The sequence below is a fragment of the Bidens hawaiensis genome, unplaced genomic scaffold (genome assembly GCF_021521415.1).
Source record: "Bidens hawaiensis isolate Kalapana, Puna unplaced genomic scaffold, B.hawaiensis_p1.1 tig00055074_1, whole genome shotgun sequence".
NCBI lineage: Eukaryota > Viridiplantae > Streptophyta > Magnoliopsida > Asterales > Asteraceae > Bidens > Bidens hawaiensis.
This window is the reverse complement of record NW_027499944.1, coordinates 59,317-81,580: the sequence shown is the minus strand read 5'-3', so window position 1 is coordinate 81,580 and position 22,264 is coordinate 59,317. Positions and strand designations below refer to the sequence as shown.

General features: G+C 42.2%; 2 pseudogenes across 1 annotated transcript; one reads left to right on the top strand and one right to left on the bottom strand.

Moving 5' to 3' along the window:
- The first annotated feature begins 1,296 nt into the window (after positions 1 to 1,296).
- LOC143600922 (conserved oligomeric Golgi complex subunit 5 pseudogene) lies at positions 1,297 to 5,395 on the top strand (annotated as a pseudogene).
- A 1,926-nt stretch (positions 5,396 to 7,321) lies between these two features.
- On the bottom strand, positions 7,322 to 22,244 carry LOC143600921 (putative alpha,alpha-trehalose-phosphate synthase [UDP-forming] 7 pseudogene; annotated as a pseudogene). The gene is made up of 3 exons (XR_013147567.1): positions 21,987 to 22,244; positions 8,819 to 10,353; positions 7,322 to 8,070 (listed from the first exon to the last, which is right to left on the bottom strand). The product of XR_013147567.1 is annotated as a putative alpha,alpha-trehalose-phosphate synthase [UDP-forming] 7 pseudogene (transcript).
- Positions 22,245 to 22,264: the final 20 nt, after the last annotated feature.

The following is a 22,264-nucleotide window of genomic DNA, read 5'->3' as shown; positions in this document are numbered from 1 at the left end:
CTCGGTTTCATCCCATTAGAGATAGAAGATAACACATTCGTCCCGTTAAAGATAAAACATAACTCTAATGTACCCGTTAAGAGATAAAAAAAATAACCGAAATCGACCCATTAGAGATACAACAGTTTTCGAAATGATTCCTTATAGAGAAAAATATAACCCGTGCATATTATTACAATAGATATAGTCATTCAAAGTTGACACATTTCTTTTTCTAAATTGGAGTTATTGTTGATACCCGTGGTCATCTACATCAAGAATATAACTAAAATGATTATTGATACATATGTGCAAAGTAAAAAAAAAACTTCGATGTAACAACTATCATATTGCAATGTCAAGACTTCTGTGCTTATTAACCATTCTCCTACAAAATTAGCACATCATAATTAATACCAAGGTCCAAGGATCATCAGAAACTAACAAAAATGTCACATAGTGCAGTCAACAAAAGTCAAAAGCACCTTAACCACAACATCATCATGAATAAACCCAAACTGAACTTATATAAAGCACTTGCAAGATGACTCTCTCAGCTACACATATATACAGCAGGATAACCAAAGACAACAAAACCATAACCAGCTAGCCCGAGGTGTGATCTTTACTGATCACAACTTCCAAACCTTCACCTAAGCTGTAATGTTTTTTATTACATTACATTAGTACATGGGAAACCCCAGTTAGTAACCCTAAAAAACAGCTTGACAATAGAAGAACAAAGTAGGAAAACTTAAAATTATCCCAATTTATTTACACCAAAACCCACATAAAAAACCTAAGCAATAAGGAGACAGAGTCGACCAACTTCATCCGCCTCATACCAAGGGATAAGAAAATATCTAATGCAGAAAAGAATTGCCACCGCTGACCTTTCGCATTTTCAGTGTAAGTAGCAGCAACGAACCTCACGACAGCCATAACCAACGCAACGTACCTCTTCCCTTGCCGTCGTAGCAGCAACCTGAACCAGCACCACCGCTTCCCCGTTCCTGTCGGCAGCCAACAACATCATCTAATGACTCGTAACGGAAAGCCAATGGTGAAAGTCGCGAAGCAATTTGATGGGCATTCAATATGCAGGTGGAAATTGGAATCGGTGTGTAAAGTGTCCAAAGAAACCTGACAAAAACAAAAGAATTACAAATATACCCTCTGTACTGTAGCAGGACCTTATCCTTTAATATATAGTATAATAATTTAAATTTTGTTTCCACACACCGTCGGTACCTTGTCTGTTTATCAATATAAAACCTCTCCGGCAACAATAATAATATCACCCCCACCGGAGAAACAATGTCATCATCTCCGGCGGTTCAACGCACCTCCGTCCAACGCCTCCCCACCTTCAAACCCACCACCACAACCAGCAGCAGCCTCCTATACTCCTTCTCCTCCGACCCCATCTTCTCCAAATTCCTCTCCCCGGACTTCAACTCCACCCAGTTCTCCTCCGGCACCGCCGCCTCCCGCGCTAAGAAGATTCAGGACGGCATCCGCCTCCTCCATAAGCAACTCCGCTCCGAGGTCCTCTCCCACCACGACGACCTCCTCTCCCAGCTCTCCTCCGTCAGAAACGCAGACGCCTCTCTCTCCGCCATCCGCTCCGCCGTCTCCACCCTCCAGTCCTCCGTCCACAGGATCAGATCCCAGATCACAGACCCCAACCGCCAGATCCGATCCAAGACCATCCAGCTCTCTAACCTACACCTCACCCTTCATTTAATCCAGTCCGCGTGCTTCGCCTGTCCAACAAGCTTCGCGACGTCATGGCCGAGCCCGAGCCTCAGAAGCTCGATCTATCCAAAGCCGCTCAGCTACACAGCGAGATTCTGCGCCTATGCACCGAAAATGATCTGTCCGGAGTCGTGTCGGTTGACGAGGAGTTAAAGCTCGTGTTTGAAGCGGGGCAGAGGCTGCGGACCCAAGGAATGAAGGCCTTGGAGCGCGGCCTCCAAGGCTTTAATCAGGCGGAGGTCGGTGCGGGGCTACAGGTGTTTTATAATTTAGGGGAGCTGCGGCCGACGGTTGATGGGCTGATTAGCAAGTATAAGAATATAGGTGTCAAGAGTGTGAGCGTGGCGTTGGATATGAAGGCGATTTCGGCGTCCGGTGGCGGGGGCTTTGGGGGTCCCGAGGGGATACAGAGGAGCGGGACGCCACAGATTGGGAGTGGAGGGAAGGCGAAGGAGGCGTTGTGGCAGAGGATGGGGAGTTGTATGGATCAGCTGCATTCGGTTGTGGTGGCGGTTTGGCATTTGCAGCGGGTGCTGTCGAAGAAATGGGATCCATTTACGCATGTGTTACTGCGTGATGAGGTCATGCAGGTGAGTTGTTTCTTTCATTCTTGCTGGCACTGTTTTTTTGATGAGTAGATCTTATTATATACTTCTAAGCATTAGGTTAGTTTGAAGATTGTGTGTCACTGTGTTCTTTAGCAAACATGTTCTTGATGTACATGGCAAATATAAAGGTGTTTGGATTGTTTATAGAAGTGATTATGTGACATTGAGTAATTACAATTAAGTAACTTATAGTAACGAAATGGCCTGCAGGCAATGGTGTTTGGATGTATTCTTTACCTTAGATGATGTTGAGTGTATGGTGCAAATAACGGTATGCATTTTATAATCTTTTATGTTACATACAGTCTCTGATGATCATAATAGAAGTAGGTTACGGAAACACGAATCACTTTCAAAGGCAAATTTAAACACCCAAAACTAATGTTTCATACCATCAAGGAATGTGAATTTTAGTTAGGTTTGATATCAATTGCTTTTGATGAAAGTTTGTTATTAGAAATTGCTTTTGATGAAGCCAGTTTCGTCAATCGTGTCTTTATTGTGGATCATGTTTTACCATTAATCTGAAATGCAATATGTCCTATGTGAATCTGATTAAAAATAATGTTTTAAGGAGTACATAGTTTTAAACCTAACAAAAGTAATAAAAGATGCTTCATTTCTAGCACATGTGAAGAAATGCTATTATTTCAAGGAATTGGCTTTTGTAAGCTTCTTTTCATTTTTCTATGACCAACTATACACGACTCTTTTAAGTTCTTGTTTAAATCATATACACAAGGGTATAACTGTATACAATTGTTATTATTTCTATCTAGGATGGTGACCCTATCTTAACCGCTCGTGTTTGGGAAGCAATTGTCAAATCACTTACAAACCAAATGAAATCTACTTTCACAGCATCAAGCTTTGTTAAAGAGATATTTACCATTGGTTATCCAAAACTCTTGTCTATGATTGAAAATCTTGTTGAAAGAATTTCACGCGACACGGACGTTAATGGGGTTTTACCTGCTATAACAGTAGAAGGGAGAGATCAAATGGTTGGTGCAATTGAAGCAGTTCAGTTGGATGCACGGTTGACTCTTCTTGTCCTGCGTGAGATCAGCAAAGTCCTGCTTTTGCTTGCTCAACTAGCTGAGTACCAGGTACAAATATGTTTTTCAGTATAATATTTCAGAATATAAACACTTCGAATTGTCATTTTTAGTTACTCGTTTATAAACTTTTTTTTTGTTGTAAAATGTAGAATAAGTTAATCTTTTCTAGCCATTGTTTGTATGATTTAAATAACATTCTCACACGCACTAAAAAGTAAGCCTGTAAATGAACCAAATGTTCATTAAACTGTTCGGCAGGAAGTTTGGTTATGTTAAATGAACAAACACGAAAAATATTTTTCACTCATTCAGTTAAACGAACGAACATGAATGCATGTATTGTTCGTTCATTTATGTTCTTGAACGTTCATTTATTTAAATTTGTTTGTGTTTGTTAGTTTACATTTGTTTAAGTTCGTTCATTTATGTTCCTTGATTTTTAGGCCCATTATGATTAGTGTAGTTTCAGTAACTTGTTAGGCCCAGCACATTGTTGTACACATCTACTTACTTTTAATTACCTTAGTTACGTTCTTTCATCTATGTTCAGTTATGTTACTTCGTTCACGTTCGTTTATACAAGTAACGAACGAACATAAACGAATGCAAACACATTGAACGGACATGAACTAGAAAACGCTGTTAGTTTAATTGTTCGTGCTCGATTATTTGTAAGTTAAACAAGCAAATGTGCTTCGTTTGTGTTTGTTCGGTTCATTTACAAAAGTCTTCTAAGAGGAGTCCATATTTGACATTTTAGTGTTAAATATGTGTCTTTTAACATCATAATTGATAACTAACAAGACCTGCTTTTTATTTGCTATTTTTTATATGAAAATGACATTTAATTACAAATGAAGTATTAGGGTAGCAAAATATATATTTAGAGAAAAAAAATGAAAACATGCTCATTAGTTGGGAGTTAAATGCCAAGAATATAAATATTAGTAGTGGCAAAGTAGGCAGGCTGGGTAAAGGTTTGGGCCAACCTGCAAACACTTTTTTGTTTCTTTTGCCAGAAGTTTGTAAGGATCAACTAATCATAATCAAACTTTTGATTTGCAGATCTCAACAGGCCCAGAAGCTCGTCAAATATCTGGCCCAGCTACGCCAGCCCAACTCAAAAACTTCACACTCTGCCAACACTTACAAGACATCCACGGTTCCATATCCACCATGACAAAAGGCCTCCCGCCAATCGCTTCCGACATATTATCCCCGTTACTCAACACCATATATGAAGTCGCCTGTGAATCCGTCACACCCTTATTCCAATCCATGCTCGAACGCCTCGAGTCATGCATCCTTCAAATCCACACCCAAAACTTTGCCTCAGCCGACAACAACTTGTCACCTTACATGGAAGAATTACAAAAACACATTTCCCATTTCCGCACCGAGTTCTTATCAAAACTATTACCGTCATCTGCCAAAGTCATCTCAGTCGGGACCGAAACCATTTGCACCAGACTCGTCCGGACCATGGCTTCACGGGTCTTAATATTCTTCATCCGACACGCCTCTCTAGTCAGACCGTTATCCAAGTCGGGCAAGCTGAGAATGGTTCAGGACATGGCTGAGCTGGAACTAGCCGTGGGTCAGAACTTGTTCCCGGTCGAGCAACTCGGTGCACCGTATCGGGCGCTGCGGGCGTTTAGGCCGGTTATATTTCTTGAAACGGCACAGCTTGGTGGGTCACCATTGCTTCAAGATTTGCCATTGAGTGTTGTACTTCATCATCTTTATTCTCGAGCGCCGGATGAGTTGCAGTCGCCGATGCAGAGGAATAAGTTTAGTCCGTTGCAGTATTCGTTGTGGCTGGATTCGCAAGGGGAGGATCAGATATGGAAGGGTATTAAAGTGACTCTTGATGACCATGCTGTGAATGTAAGGGCAAGGGGTGATAAGGAGTTTAGTCCTGTTTATTCTCTTATGTCGAGTCTTGGGTCCTCTATAACGGAGAATACTGTTGTTTCTAGGAAATCTTAAGATGATATGTCATTGGATTTATACTGTTTTTTTTTTTTTTTTTTTTGAAAAATTGAGTGGACAAATTAAGGTGGTGTTATTCAAGTACGAGGTTTTAATGTGATTTTTTTTCCTATAGAAAGGGTGTTCTCTAATATTCACATTACTACCGCCTTCCTTGGATATGTGAAACCTGGTCCTGATAGAAGAAAACAACTCTAGCTTTTAAACCTAGTTCTAATCAAGTCATCAAAAATCACATTCGACTAAACGACCCGCCAACCAATAGTGAGGGTTCATGGGTTTTCATGTTTATGGGACTCCAAAGGAACAACACGAAATGAACCTGGCACACTAACTTAAGAACGAACCAACATGGTTTGTTACTTATGAACCAACACTATCAATTTTTTATTAATAATTTTAAGAGTTTACAAGTACATGCATTTTATCAAATTTGAGTAATTTAAGATTTAACAAGTCATTATATAAATAAAAATTCACAAGTATGTGCATTTTAATAGGTATGATTGATTGAATTACGTCTGTTTTAGACAGGTTTAAGGACTTTAACATACCTTTTTATGTTTTGACAAAAAATAGCGACTTTTTCTACAAGTTGAGGGATTTCAGTGCATCAAATTAAGTTGGGGCACTTTCTATTGAAAAATAACAAAGTAGAATGTTTTTTTTTAATTAACCCTTTTAAAAAATAATGCTATAACACCCAAGTGTGGAAATGTGAATATGTGCTAGGGAGTTGGTTAACTGATTCTGTGCATAATTGCAGATGTTAGTTACATTTGGCATGTCGGAACTCGGTCCATGAACACTTATGGATGGCTAGAAACTCCATGACTGAAAAGCTTGCTGAAGATTGATGCAACCATAAAGAATCTTTCTGACACTGCGTATGAATTTTTTTTTTAAAGAAACATCATCATGTGATATTATAATAAAAGAATTCAACTACAATAGAGGGGCAAGTGAGCGGGCAACAAGTTGCGTCACCCCCCCTTTTGAATGGCAAAAACGATCCTACTGAAAACAAAGTTATCGTTTTTCGGCGTCGTTGAGTTACTGTGCACGACACGCTGAACTCTTTTCAGAAACAACCACGAAGCAATGGGCAAGATTATGGAGGTTCTTATTTAGAAAGAGCCAACAAGTGGCGATGAGTTTCAGACGATCCTGTCGAAATGTGTTAAAATTCCTGTTGAAAATCGGGTTGTTTCGTGGGTCCAAGCCCTATAAGTGTATGATACCATTGTTGGTATTTTGTGATAAATTGTAAGTATTTTATCTTGAAGTGGTTTATTCATATAAATGACCAATTTTGCTTCTTGTTCATGAGGCTAGATGTTTTATGCTATCTTGATGCAGGTTGGATAACAAGTTAAAATCTCGACCTTATTGAAAAATTAATCTTTTTTAAGAGTATAGTTAAGAGACTGAGAGACTGCCTGGCTTGTTGACGGGGAACTAACTTTGTGTTCTAACCGAATCCTTTGAGTCATGTTATTTTGGACATTAAGAGTTTCTTTGAATGTTCCCATATATGAAAGTGCCACAACTTAAAATTCATGCCATGATTGCAAATTAGAGATGAGAAAATGGTACCGAAACGAAAACTTCGGAATCAATACCGGTATCAAGATTAGTAAGAAAATCAGGATCGGTACATGTTGGTTACGGTACCGGTATTTACCGTATTTTGGCTATGGTACCGAACCGAGCATTTTTTACACCGGAACCAAGTTTTAAGAATGAAAAATTCGAGATCGATATGGTAAATTGTTGGTTCCATTTTAATTGCTGTGTGTCTTGAATGTATACAAATGGATAAGGATATATTATGGGCATGTGTGATTAACTTGAGATGAATTTCAAAACATGCAAGTATACAATTGGATCTTAGGAAACAAAACACAAATCCTACAAAACTAACCACCTTCCTCAAAACAAATGAATTTTCAGATTATGTCCAAACAAAAGCAGACCAAACAAGATGAACCGAACCAACACCAAGTCACCTCAATCCACAACCTTAAATCCTGACCCAATTAAGAATAATGCGCGTTTAAAAAACACGTTTAGACACAGACACGACCTACTACTCACTTTCATCCTCATCTTCAGATGTGACCGGTGAATCTGTAGCCTCAGCAAGATTCTCAAGCATCAAAATAACCTCGTTCGTGTCATCCAAATAGTATTTGGCTTTACTCGGCTTCTGTCACACCGTATACGCAAACACATTGGTATTCACCGAAAGCAAGTTTCTTGAAATCGAATTACCAATAATCTCAAACATATCTTCATCAGATCTATCATCACCGATACAAAGAACAAAATCAGCCTGCTTCCCGCTTTCAGCCATTGATTTAAATATCTTCTCTGCTACAAGACCTTTGCTGGCTTCTTGAGGTTTGACTTCAACAATATACTGACCACTTTTGACCGCGATGGGTTCGTTTGCCAATACACTCTCGAGATGGTCTAACATCTCCTTTGCCTGAGCAAACCCGAACACCGGGTCCGCGTCCCGATACTGCCACACCAATGCACTTTCCTTGGTTTCAATTGAAGACCCGTCCGTTGACTCGGTGTATAGTTTCATCACAGGCTCAGCCATTTGCATCCATCCAAAATCATTACTGTGACCGCATGTTTCCCATTCCAAGCCACCCGGCCACCTGACACGACACATAATACGTACGCGTTTTCTATGATTACTTGTCATGACATTATTATGTTTCAAGGAGTGAGTGGTTGATTGAACAAAAATAAATCGTGGTCAACGGGTCAATTTGTGTGTAGTTAAATTAGCCATTGGTCAAAACCTGTAACTACTATAAAACTTATTAATTTAAAAGTGTCCAAATTGATGATTTAAATGGCCCGTTTTGAACCAAAACAAATTGATGTTTTTTGTAAAGTGACACATTTTGACACGAAAAATTGATGCTTTTTTAAAACGACTCGTTTTGATCCTAACCAAATTGATGCTTTCTTAAAATGACCCGTTTTGAACCGAACCATATTGATGCTTTTTTTAAAACAACCCATTTTGACCCGAGCCAAATTGATGTTTTTTTTCTAAGTGACACGTTTTGACCCGAACCAAGTTGATGCCTTTTTAAACGGCCCATTTTGACCCGAACCAAATTGATGTTTTTTTATAAAGTGACGCGTTTTGACATGAAACAAACTGATGCCTTTTTAAAAAATGAAAAATGATGTTTTTTTTCAAATGGCCGGTTCGGACACAAACCAAAGGGATGTCCGTCTTGATCCAAACCAAATTAAATTTTTTTTTCTACAATGACCCGTTTTGACCCAAACCTGCCCGGTTTTCCAGGCCTAGTTCTCATGTTGACCCGTCACCCAGCCATTTCCCTATCACAAATTAAATCCAACTTTATCAGTATCATGGAAACAAACTTCATGAAGTAACCATGTTCGGCTGCAATCCCGAGCCTCTTGCAAGGTATAAATGCCTTGTTTAAACTTTCTCGACCTCGTCCGCTGATAATAAACACTTTATTATTATTATCACCCGAAAGCGTATTGAGAATTGAAATAACTTCTCGACTCGGTGTCTTAATAATCGAATTCTGAGGCATCACGGTCCCGTCATAATCCAACAAAATCGCCCGGTTTTTCGCCTTTATATAAGCCGAAACAATATTATCAATCGAAAGCTTCCTAAAATTAGGATCTAAGGCCACGACCCGGAACCCGAATCCCAAACCGATTCCCCAGCATCTTTTCCTAAAATAATTTGCACACGTTCGTTCCATATCTTGCAAGAAGCTTTTAGACCAATAACTGACATTATGCGTACTAACGTAACGATAATGCTTCTAGTGCCTTAACTACTTCTCAGGCTCACTCATGGATATAGCCTCGTTCATCCCCTCAGCTGCCGCTTCAACGTTCCATGGTTTCACACGAATCGCACCGCTTAAAGACTGTGAACACCTGATAAACTCTAACACAACCAACATACTCTTTTTAGGCTCGTTTGAATCCGAGCCTGAAACACCCTCACGACACATGATATACTCGTAAGGAGTTAAATTCAAACCATCATGAACCGCTGTCACGACAACGCATTCGGCTATACTGTAATAAGCAACACGCTCGTAGATCCCGAGAGGGGTGTCGATGTAAACGATCGGCTGATACCCAGGTTTACCGAACTGATTATTGATACGCTTACAACTTTCTTGTATCTCGGCTTGTATTTCATCCAAGTAAATTCCGCCTTTACCCCTGACGGGATTTGCAATTTGCACAAGAAGCTCACAACCCTGCCACGATGGATGCGTTTTCAACAACTGTTCCATCGCTAGAAGTTTTAAATTGATGGCTTTAAACACGTCCATGTCATCAACTCCAAGAAACAAGGTTTTCCCATCAAATTCTCGCTTAAGTTCCTCGACTCGCCACTCTATATCAGCAAGTTTCATAACCGACTCGATTTGACCCATGTGGATTCCAACAGGCATTATCTTGACCCCAACCGTTCTTCCGTAATAATCCAACCCGATATACCCTCGTTTCGATTGGTACTCCAAACCGAACATCCGACTGCAACAAGAAAGAAAATGATGCGCGTAATCAAACGTGTGGAAACCGATAAGGTCGGATTTCTGTAGCGCTTTGAGGATTTCCTCGCGAACCGGAAGTGTTCGGTAGATCTCGGAAGATGGAAAGGGGCTGTGGAGAAAAAAACCCATTCTTAGACGGTTAAACCGTCTTCTTAAAAAGGCAGGCAACACCATTAGATGGTAATCATGTATCCAGACGAAGTCGTCCTCAAGGTTGACTACTTCAATAACCTTTTGGGAGAATAACTTATTAGCCGCAACATAAGTCTCCCACATTGACCGGACAGACTGATGCAGCGGTAAAACGAAAATGAAGATCGAATCACGTTGATTCAACGAATACCCGAGATGAACTTCCAAACCCTAATAATCCCACCCAAAGGTAAGGGAAAATGAAGAGAAAAAGTAGTTATTATAAAACTCAAGTTTGTCTTTTGCAATTACATAACCAACATATAAATAAAGAGTCTAATATGAAATTGGCCTAAAATGGCCCATGGTCTGAACACAAACCCAAAAACATAAAAAGTGCTGAAAAAACATAAAAATGCCCAAAACTTTATTTAGGAGGCGTTTTTGGGCTTTGGACATGAGCCAAACCGCCGTAGGCGGGCAGAGCCGGGCAGAAGCTGCGCACCCAAGGAATCATGTCAGTTGACGAGGAGCTGAAGCTCGTGTTCGAAGCCGGGCAGAGGCTACGCACCCAAGGAATGACGGCCTTGGAGCGGGGGCTCCAAGGCTTTAATTAGGCCGAGGTCGGTGCGGGGTTGCAAGTCTTTTATAATTCAGGGGAGTTGCGGCCGGCGGTTGATGGCTTGATTAATAAGTATAAGAATACATGTGTGAAGAGCGTGAGCGTGGCGTTGGATATGAAGGCGATTTCGGCGTCGGGTGGTGGGGGGTTTGGGGGTCCCGGGGGGATACAGAGGAGTGGGACGCCGCAGATTGGGAGTGGAGGTAAGGCGAAGGAGGCGTTGTGGCAGAGGATTGGGAGTTGTATGACCAGCTGCATTCGGTTGTGGTGGCAGTTTGGCATTTGCAAAGGGTGTTATCGAAGAAAAGGGATCAGTTTACGCATGTGCTGCTGCTTGATGAGGTCATGCAGGTGAGTTGTTTGTTTCTTTGATGAGTAGATCTTATTAATTACTTGTATGTAAGCATTAGGCTAGTTAGAAGATTGTGTGTCTCAGATGATCATAAGTAGAAATAGGTTATGGAAATGCGAATCACTTTTACTTTTTTTGCTTATTTGCTTTTTGAAAAACAAAAAATAACTTTTGAAAAGCTTTATTTTGAAGCCTTTTGATTTGCTTTACCAAACATCTTTTGCTTTTCAAAAAACAAATATGAAATAAACAAGTTTTAAAAGCTCACCCAAACACCCCCTAACTCGTTGGAGATGGTAAGGTTTATTCGCTCATGTGAGGTTTGTGTTTGGGGAGTAATAAGCCTTTTAATATCACCTGACAAGTAGTTCTAGTTAGCCATTAAAAATGGTAGTGGTTTAGTTTGGAGACACCTTCGTCTTAAAGCAGATATACTATGTGTTTCCAGAGTTTCGTTTTCAACACAAATCGTAACTCGTAAGCGTAGTTGTTGGCAAAGTTTAGAGCATGTTTGGGATTGAGTTTGAAAAAGGTTTACTGACTTTTTCAAAAAACCATTTGAACAACCAGGATTTGAGGCTTTTGAAAAACTTCTTTTTAACTTTTTTAAAAAGTTAAAATATTATTTTTTGTGTTTGCCAAACACATTTTAACTTGTTGCTTTTTAAAAACACCAATAAACCAATAAGCATTTTTCAAATTCAATCCCAAACATGCTCTTAGTCACCCTATATGTAATATTTATTTTATATTTCATTTTTTTGCAATTACAAATTATAACTTAAGATAAATATCAGAGCCCCGCGCTACAAAGGTACTTTTGATTATTTATATGTTCTTTTTATCTTTAAATATGTAATTCTCTTGTTTTAGTTATGATACTGTAACTAACATAAATAATACCAACCTACTTCATGCCAACTCGGTGCGTAACGCTCGGATTTACTAACCAGATTGCCTTAATGTTCGGAGTTACCAACTGAGGGTACCGTAATGAATGTAACCGACACCAAAATACCATTTAGTAGGTATGCAAGAAACCGAAAACTTCAAACCGAAAAAACAAAACCAAGACAAATACCGACGGTTTTGCTTTATGTTTGTATGTAACAAAAACCGAACCGAATCGAATTTGTAGATTTTTATTTTTTGTTTTTTATTTTAATTAATTTAAAAAATTTACTAAAAATATACTCAAATACTTTTGGCGAAATGCATAATAGTCTACTAGTTAACCATTAACAAAATTATTTACAGTATTTTATGCCAACTTTCTTTTTGGCCTAAATTTTCTATCTCAAATGCCAAAAACTGAAACCAAAAAAATCAAAACTGAATGGTTTAAATAATCTAAAAACCAAAGTTTTGATTTTTAGTTTAAAATCACACCAAACTGCAGCAATACCATTAAATACTTTATTTTGTTTCCACATAGGCAGTAAAGTAAACACATTCCCGTCGGTAGCTAGTAGCTACCATTTCCTGGTCTTTTTATCAATAATTTCTCTCCGGCAACAACAATAGCTGGAGAACCAAGCAAGCAAAAATGTCATCGTCTCCGGCGGTCCAACGCACCTCCGTCCAACGCCTCCCCACCTTCAAACTGTCACACCCGGCCCTGAGCGGCGGAAACAGCCGGGCGCGCGCGAGTGGGAATTGATAATTAAGCACGGGCCATTGCAAACATTCAAAGTAAGATTTTCATTGCGCATGAAATGTTTAATACAAATACATTACATTGTTTAAAAATTACATAAAAACATCCAAGTATAAAAACTGTTGAAGATTTCCACGCCATATCCCCTTGCGCGGCGGGAACAACCACGCGCATCGAAGGGATAGAACTAAAATCTTCCAAAAAGCTAGTTTTAGATGTTCAGCGTGAGGTGCTCTAAGTGTGACTCCAAGCGCTACCTAGTTATCTCCTGAAAGACACGTAAAACATTTGAATCAGTATAAACTGAGTGAGTTCACAAGTTTTAGTAACTTGATAAATCGTATTGCATCATAACCTTGATAAAAATCATTCTGAAACATAATTCTGATAGCATCATTAAAACACATGCTTGGTAAAACATAGTTCTATCAACATATTCTGATAAAATCGTTCCGCGGGTTACGCGCGAACATTTCTGGGAACTGTGCTCGTCTGTGTAAGTGGCGCTGCCACTACGAGCGAAACAAGTAATACTGTCCCGCGGGTTACGCGCGGACACTTCTGAAAAATCTTGCTCGTCTGTGTAAGTGGCGCTGCCACTACGAGCGAATAATACCGTCCTGCGGGTTACGCGCAGACGTTGTGCCGGAAAACAAGGCGCTCGTCTGCGTAAGAGGAGCGACCTCTACGAGCGGGCTCAAACCCATAGTACTGCCCCATGACCATACTAGGCACTCGTCTGTGTAAGAGGTGCGACCCCTACGAGTGGGCGGATCAAACCAGCAGTCCCTACCCTTAGAGTTCCAATGGTAAAGTGATCACTTACTCGAATTCTGGCGCACATACATCGTAAACCATAGATAACCGTTTGCATTGCTCATCATGAAACATAATTTAAACACAATCGTTTGCATAACTTGTAAGTATAACATGATAAATCGTAATTTAAGTACGTGTCCCTCGCCCCGAAAACAGTTTAAAAACAGTGAAAATAGTGAAAATAGGGGCTATGAGACTCACCTGTGGTTCTTGTTAAGGGATTAATCGAGATTCGGGTTTTCTTGGTGTTGGCCTTTGAATTGAAGGTCTAGAATACGATTAAGAAGTATATATATTAAGATCAAGAAATAGGAGAATATAAGGGTTGGAAGGTAGATCTCAAGGTTATATTCTCGGCTTACCTAGTTACAGGATCGGATGCTTGGGAGATGATTAGTGCAAGTTTGCAGTTCTTAAGAGAGAAGTTTGAAGTGTGTTTGGGTGATAACTTAGGTTACATATTTATAGTCAAACTCAAGGGAACACAATCCCTTGCTTTAGGGGATTGTAATCTTTTCATATCTAGGTGTAATGATGATAAAGTATGGGAATTATTATTATTTATTTAAAAGTGGAGTAGTGGATAAAAGATTTTGATTTGATTTGGTCAGGACATGCAGGTCTGGGGTTGGTGAGAATAGGGTGGCTGACAGTTGACTTTTCATGTTACAGTGTGCTTTTTCAGGTACTTTTGTCAGTGTACAGTAAAAAGTGGAAAATCTCTGAAACACGCTACTGTTTTCTTTTGGGCGGGAGTAATCTCCTTACGTCTGGAGGATAGACTGAGTGTTCTGTGCGTATCACTTTGTGCGCATAGCTTTCTGCGTGAAGGACATTTCTTTGCTGCGGGAAGGCACGTAACCTTCTCGCAGTTAGGGACATTGAGTTTCATTTGTAGATTCTCCAGGTGGTCTTGGTATTTCAACATAGTGATCAGTTATGTTGAAGTCAATTCCATCTTGGAGCTTCAGACAAACTAGCTCTCAATGTTCCCGCCATGCGGGGAGGTTAGTTCCCCTTCCGCACGCGCATAGACGATTTGGGATGCACCCGCCTTAGCATCATGCGAGACGGTCAGCCCATTAGACAACATTAAGTTATAGAAACATAAAACCAATACACTCGCGCATGGCGCATATAACATATGCCCACGCAGGTTCTTAACATGGTGCGCTCGCGCAGGGTGCACATAACAAATACCCGCGCCGATTCTAACATAGCGCTCGCGCAGGGCGCACATAACAAATACCCGCGCCGATTCTAACATAGCGCGCTCGCGCAGGGCGCACATAACAAATGCACGCGCTGATTCTAATATGGCGCGCTCGCGCAAGGCGCATATAACATAATTACCTAATATTTAGGTTGATTACTTGGTTTAAGGGATTGGGAATTTACCGGGTGTCACATTCTCCCCCTGTTAAGAGAATTTCGTCCCGAAATTTAGGAGACGTCGCTGGCAGAAGCCATGTTCTGAAAGAGGTGTGGGTATTTCTTGCGCATCTGGTCTTCTCTTTCCCAAGTGAATTCAGGCCCACGCCTCGAGTTCCATTGAACCTTTACTAACTTGATTCTGCTTCTGCGTAACTTTTGTTCTTTCCAATCGGTTACTGCTATAGGTTCTTCTACGAAGTGCAGCTGTTTGTCGATGTGAATCTCTTCCAACGGCAAAATCAACGTTTCGTCAGATAAACACTTTTTGAGGTTGGACACATGAAACGTATCATGAACTCCACTGAGTTCGGCGGGTAAACGGAGTTTATAAGCAACCGGACCGATCCTTTCCAGGATCTCAAATGGTCCAATGTAGCGCGGATTCAACTTTCCTCGCTTGCCGAAACGGGGGACTCCTTTCCATGGAGAGACTTTCAAAAGTACTCTATCCCCTACCTGAAACTCCAATGGTTTCCTTCGCACATCTGCGTAGCTCTTCTGTCTGTCGCGCGCTGTCTTAAGGCGATCCCGTATCTGAAAAATCTTGTCTGTTGTTTCTTGGATCAATTCTGGACCAGTCATTTGCTTGTCACCCACTTCAGCCCAGCACAGTGGGGATCTACACTTGCGCCCATACAAAGCTTCGAATGGCGCAGCCTTGATGCTTGTGTGATAGCTGTTGTTGTAAGAAAATTCAACCAATGGGAGATGAGTATCCCAGCTACCTCCGAAATCGATTGCGCACGCGCGTAGCATATCTTCCAATGTCTGGATTGTTCGCTCGCTTTGCCCATCCGTTTGAGGATGATATGCCGTACTCATGTCAAGACGAGTACCTAAAGCCCCTTGTAACGATCTCCAAAATCTTGAGGTGAACCGACTATCTCTATCAGAAATGATGGACACTGGGACTCCATGTTTTGAAACTACTTCTCGAATATACAATCGGGCTAACTTTTCCATCTTATCGGTTTCCTTGATCGGCAGGAAGTGCGCTGACTTAGTTAGCCGATCCACAATAACCCAGATCGTGTCGTAACCCCCAGGTGTCCTTGGCAGTTTGGTGATGAAGTCCATAGAGATTTGTTCCCACTTCCACATGGGAATTTCTGGCTGTTGAAGCAACCCTGATGGTTTCTGGTATTCAGCCTTTACCTTCGAACACGTCAGGCACTTACTGACATACGTCGCGATGGCGCCTTTAAGATTGGGCCACCAATACAGCGCTTTAACATCTTGGTACATCTTGTCTGCGCCAGGATGTACGGAATACCGCGTCTTGTGAGCTTCGTTTAATACTTGCTCGCGCAATCCTCCCTTGAGAGGGACCCATATGCGGTTAGCGAAATATAGATTGCCGTTCTCTTTAAGTTCCAAACTCTTAATCATACCCCCAAGGCATTCGTTTTTAACAAACTCTGGTTTCAAGGCTTCTTGCTGAGCGTCTCGGATGCTGGTAAAGAGATCTGCGCGAATGGTCAGCCTCAGAGCCTTGACTCGTAGTGTTTTTATTCGCTCCTTCCTGCTTAGCGCGTCTGCCACCACATTCGCCTTTCCAGGGTGATACTTTATTTCACAATCATAATCGTTCAACAGTTCAACCCATCTTCGTTGCCTCATGTTTAAATCCTTTTGATCAAATATATGTTGAAGGCTCTTGTGATCCGTAAAAATTATACACTTTGTACCATAGAGGTAATGGCGCCAAATCTTTAGCGCGAAGACAACCGCTCCAAGTTCCAGATCATGCGTTGTGTAGTTCTTTTCATTGGTCTTGAGTTGGCGCGAGGCATACGCTATGACTTTGTCTCGCTGCATAAGGACACATCCAAGTCCCTGATGTGAAGCGTCGCAGTAAACGACGATGTCATCCGTCCCCTCGGGCAGAGACAAAATCGGCGCACTACATAACTTCTGTTTTAACATTTGAAATGCTGTTTCCTGATTTTCGCCCCAAACAAACTTCTTGTCTTTCTGAGTTAGCGCGGTCAGTGGTAGAGCTATCTTGGAGAAGTTCTCAATGAAGCGTCGATAGTAGCCAGCTAGTCCTAGGAATTGCCTCACCTCAGTTGGGGTTTTTGGCGCTTCCCAGTTTTCGATGGCCTTGACTTTGGAAGGATCAACGTGTATTCCTTTCTCGTTTACAACGTGACCGAGAAAGTGAACTTCTCTAAGCCAAAACTCACATTTGGAAAACTTCGCATACAACTTTTCTTTCCGCAACAATTCCAAAATCAATCTCAGGTGTTGCTCATGCTCGGCCTTGGTCCGAGAGTAAATCAGAATATCATCTATAAACACAATCACAAACTTGTCCAAGTATGGTTTGCACACGCGGTTCATCAGATCCATGAATACAGCCGGCGCATTAGTTAGCCCGAAGGGCATCACTAAGAACTCATAATGGCCGTATCTAGTTCGGAAGGCTGTTTTCGGCACATCTTCCTCGTGGACCCTAAGTTGGTGGTATCCTGACCGTAGATCTATCTTCGAATAATAACTGGATCCCTGCAACTGGTCAAATAAGTCGTCAATCCTTGGTAAGGGGTACCGATTCTTGACTGTCAGCTTGTTCAGCTCCCTGTAGTCAATACACATCCGGAAGGAACCATCCTTCTTCTTAACAAACAGTACTGGAGCTCCCCAAGGCGAAAAGCTTGGGCGTATGAAACCCTTATCCAATAGTCCCTGTAACTGATTGGATAGCTCTTGCATCTCAGATGGAGCTAATCGATAAGGCGCTCGAGCTACTGGCGCAGCTCCTGGGACTAAATCAATACGAAATTCTACTTGTCGCGGCTGTGGCAATCCGGGCAAATCTTCAGGAAAAACTTCTGGAAATTCGCGCACTACTGGTAAGTCTTCAACTCTTCGCTCATCTCCTTTCTTCTCTACTACATGCGCCAGGAAGGCGTAGCACCCTTTCCTTAGGCACTTGCGCGCTTTTAGGCACGAAATTAGTTTTGTCGCAACTCCCCTTCTTTCCCCTTGAATTACCAAGGTTTCTTCGTTCAACAGTGGGATCCGAACCTGCTTCTCATGGCAAATAACTTCCGCGCGGTTCTCGACTAACCAATCCATACCTACCACGATGTCAAAACTTCCCAAGTCTATTGGCAACAAGTTAATATTGAACCCGTGACCTCCCATGACTATTACACATTGTTCGGTTCTTTCGCTTGCGCATAACTGCCTACCATTGGCTAGTTCTATAGTATAAGGTGTGTCTAGCCTACTGGTTGCTAGGCCTAGGGAGTCTTTAAACTCAGCAGATATAAAACTTAGGTCAGCGCCAGTATCAAATAAGACAGATGCAAAATGGCCGTTAAGCAAAAACGTACCGGTTACCACATTCGGCTCTTCTTTAGCTTCACCCGCGCCGATCACAAAAGCTCTCCCGCGAGCTTGGTTTCCCCTTTGCGGGCAATCCCGACTGAAATGCCCTGGCTTTCCGCATGCGTAGCAGTTGTCACTGGCTCCAGCTTCTTTAGCACGGCAATTCACCTTCTTGTGCCCTGGCCTGTTACATTTGGCGCACGTGACGCTCGCGCATTCACCCTCGTGGTGAAACTTGCATTTGTTGCACCATGGGTAAGGCCCGCTGTATCCTTTCCTAGATGGCTCCGCGGCTTGGATCGCGTAAACCCTTGTGCTTTCCTGCTTCTTGAACGGTGGCTGCTTGGAGTCGGACCCTCGGTGGTGAGAGTTCCATTTCCTCTTGGAGTCAGAGGTTCGCTGCTCGTTTCCGCGCGTAGTCAACATACCCGCACGGACCGTATCCCTTGTAAGGGTGATGGCCCGCGCTACCCGCCTCATCAAAGGTTGGAGGCGCTGCGGCGTTGAGCGGAACCCTAACAACAGGAGGTAACCCAAAAATATACCTCTCGATCTTCTTTTCCTCCGTGTTTGCCATGTCGGGTACCAACTGGCAAAGCTCGTTGAACCGGTTGTTGTAGGCGTCGATATCCGTTCCTACCATGGTGTGGTTCCAGAATTCCTGCTGCAGACTCTGGATTTCTGCGCGAGAGCAGAACTTTCTCATCATCATTTCCTTCAGTTCTTCCCAGGTCTTGTGAAGAGCAACTTCTCGCCCCAAAGTCTTCACTTGAAGTTTCCACCAAGACGAAGCTGCTTCTTGGAACATGCAGGTCGCGTAAAGGACCTTCTGGTTCTCACTACATCTGCTAATGGAGAGAACTGTCTCCATCTTGTCAATCCAGTTGTAGAGCCCAATGGCCCCTTCGGTACCCTTGAATGGCCAAGGCCTACAGGCCATAAATGTCTTATAGGAGCACCCTTTGTCCAAGGCTCCTGAATCGGGTTCTGGGGTCTCGTTCTGACGACCCTGACTTGATTCGGCCTTGCTGGCCTCATGTGTCGCAATCGCCTGCGCGATTATTTCCGCGAGTTCCTCGGGTGTCATGGTAATTCCCTTGGCTCTGGTTGGAGGCATTCTCGCTTTAAAAGAGAATGAAAATATATTAAACTTAGCGCATGTACTCTGAGCACATAATGTTCTTTATCTTTATTCACTAGACACTGCGTGACCCGTGTTCCTAAGTGTGTGTATAGTTTCTTTTGAAAATATTTTCTTTGAAAAAAAGTATTTCATGCGATTCCCCAACGGTTATAGTCTAGGTTAAAACTTCTTTTCCTAGTTCGCTATAACCAGTGCTCTGATACCAATCTGTCACACCCGGCCCTGAGCGGCGGAAACAGCCGGGCGCGCGCGAGTGGGAATTGATAATTAAGCACGGGCCATTGCAAACATTCAAAGTAAGATTTTCATTGCGCATGAAATGTTTAATACAAATACATTACATTGTTTAAAAATTACATAAAAACATCCAAGTATAAAAACTGTTGAAGATTTCCACGCCATATCCCCTTGCGCGGCGGGAACAACCACGCGCATCGAAGGGATAGAACTAAAATCTTCCAAAAAGCTAGTTTTAGATGTTCAGCGTGAGGTGCTCTAAGTGTGACTCCAAGCGCTACCTAGTTATCTCCTGAAAGACACGTAAAACATTTGAATCAGTATAAACTGAGTGAGTTCACAAGTTTTAGTAACTTGATAAATCGTATTGCATCATAACCTTGATAAAAATCATTCTGAAACATAATTCTGATAGCATCATTAAAACACATGCTTGGTAAAACATAGTTCTATCAACATATTCTGATAAAATCGTTCCGCGGGTTACGCGCGAACATTTCTGGGAACTGTGCTCGTCTGTGTAAGTGGCGCTGCCACTACGAGCGAAACAAGTAATACTGTCCCGAGGGTTACGCGCGGACACTTCTGAAAAATCGTGCTCGTCTGTGTAAGTGGCGCTGCCACTACGAGCGAATAATACCGTCCTGCGGGTTACGCGCAGACGTTGTGCCGGAAAACAAGGCGCTCGTCTGCGTAAGAGGAGCGACCTCTACGAGCGGGCTCAAACCCATAGTACTGCCCCATGACCATACTAGGCACTCGTCTGTGTAAGAGGTGCGACCCCTACGAGTGGGCGGATCAAACCAGCAGTCCCTACCCTTAGAGTTCCAATGGTAAAGTGATCACTTACTCGAATTCTGGCGCACATACATCGTAAACCATAGATAACCGTTTGCATTGCTCATCATGAAACATAATTTAAACACAATCGTTTGCATAACTTGTAAGTATAACATGATAAATTTTAATTTAAGTACGTGTCCCTCGCCCCGAAAACAGTTTAAAAACAGTGAAAATAGTGAAAATAGGGGCTATGAGACTCACCTGTGGTTCTTGTTAAGGGATTAATCGAGATTCGGGTTTTCTTGGTGTTGGCCTTTGAATTGAAGGTCTAGAATACGATTAAGAAGTATATATATTAAGATCAAGAAATAGGAGAATATAAGGGTTGGAAGGTAGATCTCAAGGTTATATTCTCGGCTTACCTAGTTACAGGATCGGATGCTTGGGAGATGATTAGTGCAAGTTTGCAGTTCTTAAGAGAGAAGTTTGAAGTGTGTTTGGGTGATAACTTAGGTTACATATTTATAGTCAAACTCAAGGGAACACAATCCTTTGCTTTAGGGGATTGTAATCTTTTCATATCTAGGTGTAATGATGATAAAGTATGGGAATTATTATTATTTATTTAAAAGTGGAGTAGTGGATAAAAGATTTTGATTTGATTTGGTCAGGACATGCAGGTCTGGGGTTGGTGAGAATAGGGTGGCTGACAGTTGACTTTTCATGTTACAGTGTGCTTTTTCAGGTACTTTTGTCAGTGTACAGTAAAAAGTGGAAAATCTCTGAAACACGCTACTGTTTTCTTTTGGGCGGGAGTAATCTCCTTACGTCTGGAGGATAGACTGAGTGTTCTGTGCGTATCACTTTGTGCGCATAGCTTTCTGCGTGAAGGACATTTCTTTGCTGCGGGTAGGCACGTAACCTTCTCGCAGTTAGGGACATTGAGTTTCATTTGTAGATTCTCCAGGTGGTCTTGGTATTTCAACATAGTGATCAGTTATGTTGAAGTCAATTCCATCTTGGAGCTTCAGACAAACTAGCTCTCAATGTTCCCGCCATACGGGGAGGTTAGTTCCCCTTCCGCACGCGCATAGACGATTTGGGATGCACCCGCCTTAGCATCATGCGAGACGGTCAGCCCATTAGACAACATTAAGTTATAGAAACATAAAACCAATACACTCGCGCATGGCGCATATAACATATGCCCACACAGGTTCTTAACATGGTGCGCTCGCGCAGGGTGCACATAACAAATACCCGCGCCGATTCTAACATAGCGCGCTCGCGCAGGGCGCACATAACAAATACTCGCGCCGATTCTAACATAGCGCGCTCGCGCAGGGCGCACATAACAAATGCACGCGCTGATTCTAATATGGCGCGCTCGCGCAAGGCGCATATAACATAATTACCTAATATTTAGGTTGATTACTTGGTTTATGGGATTGGGAATTTACCGGGTGTCACACAAACCCACCACAACCACAAGCAGCAGCTTCCTAGAGTCCTTCTCCTCCGAACCCATCTTCTCTAAATTCCTGTCCCCAGAATTCAACTCCACCCAGTTCTCCTCCGACGCACTGTCCGCCGGCACCGCAGCATCCCGCGCAGAGAAGATCCAAGACGGCATCCGCCTCCTCCATGAGCAATTCCGCTCCAAGGTCCTCTCCCGCCACGACGGCCTACTCTTACAGCTCTCCTCCGTCAAGGACGCCGACGCCTCTCTCTCCACCATCCGCTCAGCCGCCTCCACCC